Source organism: Hordeum vulgare, chromosome 5H (genome assembly GCF_904849725.1).
Source record: "Hordeum vulgare subsp. vulgare chromosome 5H, MorexV3_pseudomolecules_assembly, whole genome shotgun sequence".
Classification (NCBI taxonomy): Eukaryota; Viridiplantae; Streptophyta; class Magnoliopsida; order Poales; family Poaceae; genus Hordeum; species Hordeum vulgare.
The window spans coordinates 389,864,158-389,869,767 of NC_058522.1; the positions used below are offsets into that span (position 1 = coordinate 389,864,158).

Here is a 5,610-nt window from a genome sequence, read left to right on the forward strand (position 1 = left end):
GGTCGTCACTGCAGTCACCCCCAAGGACGCCGTTTTTTCTCCATGTGGACATTTGCCATATCTTCTTTCACCTCCTCGTGCAATTTGTCCCCCGAGTGAAAAAATGCCTAACTACGGTGGGTAGCGACGACGATGTGGGTGTCGTTTTGTTCTTGAAGGTGTCGGCTTGGGAGATAATTGATGTGTGCACATTATTGGGTTGGCGTTCGCAGCGATCTGGATCAGAAGGTGGTGCAGTGTGGCATCTTTTCATCGAAAACGGCAGGTCTCGCCGGCGTGGTGTGGGCGGTCTCAACGGGGAACATGTGTTGATGGACAATACATGTAGAGTTGTTACGCTATCTGGCATCGTGGTGGCACCAACGGGTAGTTGGGCCTATTAAAGTCAATGTGATGATATCTATTGAACTTGGGACGATATAAGATGGTCCTACATATTCTCGAGTGTGTGCATCCGATGTGCGACAATGGTCTGCTAAATCAGTTGGTGACCTTGGCTCGCTATGGGGCAGCTTGGTGTGGCCACCGGATAAGTTAGCGTGCATTGGTGCGGTGAGGACACATTAGCAAGCTAGTAGGTCTAGCGACATAGGTGCACCTATTTTTTTTTATCTTCTTCCCACTCTTCCCATTTACTTTGCATAATAATTTTCATCATTATTGTTATGTGGTAATGTTTTTTTAGTAAAGGAGGTTAAATTCTGGTCTCTACATCAATCGATGCATGCAACCATCTTTATTAATTATTTTAAGAAGATCTGACAAAAACATACCTCAATTCATCCGAAGCCATCACTCATACATACAAACTTGATAATGTGAAATGCTCTCACTCCCCATATCTAAAACCGATGTCGTCGTCGATCCATCCATATAACGTGTCGGAACCAACAGTCAGTGCAGCATGCCTAAAACGTACACCACATGCACACGTTTTAGAAGCCGTCATCATCAGCGAATCGTTATTCCATCTTCATGAGAAAGATTCGCATCATCCTTATCAGTCCGACCATCCGCGATGTAACCATGGTGCCCAATGGTGCCACCGCTCTGCGCTCGTCCATCCCGACAGAAACTCGGGAAGATCCCTCGTGCGTAACACCTGTCGAACAGACATGACACTGTGTAGCACCTGTCGGCCACACATGCCTTGACATCTCCACCGAAAGTCCCTTCAAGACGAAGTCGCTCCATCTCATGTCTCTGTCTTTCAACGTTGCTCCACAAACGATGCTCCCAAGAGAGAAACGACACCATAGTGTCGCCATCATCTCATCTGGAAGACCAGATCCTAGGATTTCCCTGGAGCAGCACGAGTGAGTCGACGGTAGTTATATGACGATGCCTTCATCAAGGTAACGCCGCAGAACACCTCCAACGCCTGTCGTCGGCTCGGTTTTCCCCCGCAATTGTGTCTCCCTGACTCGCACCCGAGACTAGATGACGGATCTCGAGATCGAAACAGCCAGCCTCAGGCCGACCACCTCCGATGGAGGAGACGACCACCACCGGTAGCTGCATCGGTCGGATCAGATCTGACCGAAGGTGCCGTCGTGCAGTCCACTAGGCCCTTCATGACATCGCCGATCCGAAGCCATATGGTGCGCCGCCGCAGCATAGTCAGCCGCCGCCGTCCGAACCAGGCCAACCGCCGCATGCCGCCGCCCGTGACCGGGCTGCCCGACGTGCCTGCAACTGTCGTCGCCCGAGGCAGGGCCAACCACCACCTCCGTCACGGCAGCATCACCACTGCTCCAATAGATCGGCCGCGCCTCCACACGTATAAGGGCCCTGCACTACCCTTGAGACGCGGGAGAGAGGGAGTCCCCCGCCACCGGCCCCCGAGCGTAGGCCGACGGCGTCCCTCGGCGGCGACTGAGGGAGGCGGGAGGGAGTGTGTCCTCTGAGGCTAGGGTTTGGGCGCTGCCTGAGTCGCCCTAGCGAGGATCACGCGGGGGTTGTTCCTTGGCTAGGAGTCCCTTAAAAATGGGAGAGATTTTTTACTTCCCTGCATGTGCATCAACTAGGAATGCATACAACCATTTTAATATGAGTATCAAGATAAATATGGTCCTCAATATTTTTTAAATGGGTATCAATATATTTTGTGATGAATGGCTTTAACACACATGAAGCTTGATTCTTAATAAATGGGGAAAAACCCCTGTGCATCACCTGTTAATTTTAGGAATTGAACCCCGGTCGTTGTACTGCAGAACCGCATTCTCAACATGTGTTAATGCTCTATTAGGGATTGATTTCTTTGATTTCCTAGAAAAAAGGTTCAGATACATGGCAAGCTCCCAAATTCTGCTCTTCCAGATGTGTGTGTTGGTTACTTGCGGTCAAGGTTTTGGTGATAGCATAGTCTTCTCAAAACATATCGAAGTAGTTACTCAAGGGTGCTGAAGTCGTCAACGACCATGGCTCCTCCTATATATTTCCAATAAGAGATGAAAATAAATTCAAAGATGAATCTAATGATGCTAATTCGGTAATGTATATGTTAACTATTATTTTGTGTAAACCTGGTTAAAGTCTATAATGTTAACTTCAGTCAAAACTAACAGCGGAATAAATAAAAACAGACCAAGCATTGAAAAATATATGATATCACTATTTTCTGGTTTTTGTGGCACATTTTTTTCATTATTAGTCCTTAACTTTTGTCATGACAGCCCTACCAAAGATAGCAGAGTCTAAAATGATTCATTAATTCTGGCCTAATATCTTTACAAAGGTGAGCACTAATAGAATCAGCTTGGTCGCACATAGAGTAATTTGGCGAGCACAAACAAATTTCTGTGTACCAGGGCAATATATAGTGGAAGGGGTGATTATTCACAGAACCATTCATATGGTCAATGCAGAAAAATAAGATCAGGCCATGTGACGAGTACATACCAGGATCACTTCAACTACCATAGCAACAGGAACCTTCATATCTTGTGACCATTTTATGGGGGAGATAATAAATGGCAGATCACAAATAACTAACGTGATCTTTCAGTGGAGACAGTGAGTGGTTGTCTAGTTATTTCATAAGTACATCACAAGGATGGTGTTCAAGTAAACAATATAAAATGTGGCAAGCCTCAAGACGAAAGAGTAGATCAGAAATGCAAGGGAGTGCAAGTATACTTGGCATTAAGCATGTGCATAAGGTTTTAGAGGTGTGTTGTAGGCTTGAGAGGTATCCGGATATTTGCTCACTCAATTCGTAAGTCTACTAAACACTATTTCAAAGGAGTTCAATAATTTGATATAGTTGGTTTCGTCTTTCTGTGGTTCTACAACATTGTTACTATTAATCACGGATTAGTTTCATTGATTTTGCATGATATATCCTAGGTCACCGAGTTACTTTGGCTACTGGGAATATCATGACAAGGTTTGTTTATTCTTCTGGGAGGATTGATAAACTACAACCGGAGATCATCTGCGTTCTTGGCCCAGTAGGATGCATATAGGGATCAAAGTACTCTGTTCCGTTCATGGCCAAGAGATATCATTTCATTTCACTTCATGGCCCAGTACCAAACTATTAAAATTGCTTACAAGGTGCTATTTCCAGCTTGCCACATGGTGAAACTTCCTATCAAAATCATTTGTGTTTGCTGGCATCTAATCACCATGCGCTATGACTAATTTCCATGTGGTATGCGTACTAGTAGTCTAGTAGGTTGTGAGTTCGTTCAAAGCCCTTCAGTGTTATGTGAGAATGGACGGTAGGACAGATACGCTAACACAAATGAGAAACTTGAAATAAAGTTTGCATCTACATTAAGCTATAGCCTCGAAGAACTCTACCAAATAAATTGGAACTCAATTACAGATTAGATGATTGGGAAACTTGGTATCACATCGATAACTGGGTAAACTCTGCTTTCCCGCAACCACGCTTGAGAAAACAGGACAAATGTCACAAATTCAAAATTAAACACACTCATGTAATTTGAAAAAAAAAACATATTAACATAGAATCCAGTTCTTATTTTGGACAATGTAACAAAACAAAATTATGACTAGAGTAGAGATAGCGTGAACAACAGAAATACCCACATGTGTGTTTTTTGGAACAGTGAATTGCAGCATGCACTTCGGGTTGAACCTTATAGACTTAAAATATTTATTAAAAAATCTGATCGGTGGCTTAAAATTCTAAGAGTATGATTCTGAATCTCTTTTGTTGCACAATCAAGTTGGGGTAATTTAGGTGCTGAGGTGACATGATTCTTTTTTTTCTTTTGACTTGCATGGCACATGCTCTGTTGATTTCATTAAGAGGAAAAAGAAATACAGAGTGGCCCGATTTATGAGGAAAACCAGACAAAAACCGTAGAACTAAAAAGAAAAAAAGAAAGAAAGAAAAAAACAACCAGCGATACAACACGAACGAACCACCTCCACGTATCACAATCTCTGTCCGAAATGATAGTGAGCAAGATCTTCAACGACGCCTTCAAGAAGAAAAACAGTATCAACTGACACCGTCGTCGTCTTCAGCATCGACCTCCATCGATCACAAAGCTTTCACCCAGATACGCGCAAGACCACTCCATCGAATCTTGAGAATGGTCCGGCCTAGCCAACAACCCCAGTACCGCTTCCAATCCCAACCAGCCAGGACTCAGTGGTGAGAGGTAACTCTTCGACAATGTCTCCAAGGAAGAAGAGGACAACCGCAAGCACCAACATTGCCGGCATCGACCGCCGTCGAAGAAACATGCTTTCGCCCAGAGCCTAAAAACTCACCGCCTCTACAAACTCCGAGGAGGGAGCCAAGCCAAAACGAACCTGCAAACCGAGCCTTGACTCCGCTTGTATTCAACAATGGTGAGACCAGACCAATTAGATCGAAAGGGCTCCATGGCCTACACATAACCATAATGGATTGCTCGTGTTGAGATCGGCACCACCGCGTATACAAGCAACACACCATTACCACCGGGGCGACCCCAAGAGCCGCCGCCTCCACCACAACCACGCTGACCACCATAGCCATGGCCCCAAAAGCCCACACGGGTTAAGAGAGGAGCCATAACCACAATCAAGCCTCAGATCCACCTCGAAAGCCGAAGTTCTCGCAGGAAGCGCATATCGGGCATGTGAACTCCACTGCGCCTCCACGCCGAACCACCAGTCGGCGCATCGTCCGCCCCGTTGCAGACCCCGACGGTCAGCCCTGTCGCCGGAGCGGACAGATCGGGATCGCCCCGATCTGAGCCTCCGAGACCGCTCCTGGACAACCGTCGCAGCAGCCGAGCAACCCATGCCTCCCAGATTGTTGGGGAACGTCGCATGGGAAACAAAAATTTTCCTACGCGTACGAAGACCTATCATGGTGATTTCCATCTACGAGAGGGGATATTCGATCTACGTACCCTTGTAGATCGCACAGCAGAAGCGTTAGTGAACGCGGTTGATGTAGTGGAACGTCCTCACGTCCCTCGATCCGCCCCGCGAACCGTCCCACGATCAGTCCCACGATCTAGTGCCGAACGGATGGCACCTCCGCGTTCAGCACACGTACAGCTCGACGATGATCTCGGCCTTCTTGATCCAGCAAGAGAGACGGAGAGGTAGATGAGTTCTCCGGCGGCGTGATGG

General features: G+C 46.5%; 1 pseudogene; it reads right to left on the reverse strand.

Annotated features, from left to right (window-relative positions):
• Nucleotides 1–4,535: 4,535 nt before the first annotated feature.
• LOC123395950 lies at nucleotides 4,536–5,108 on the reverse strand (annotated as a pseudogene).
• Nucleotides 5,109–5,610: the final 502 nt, after the last annotated feature.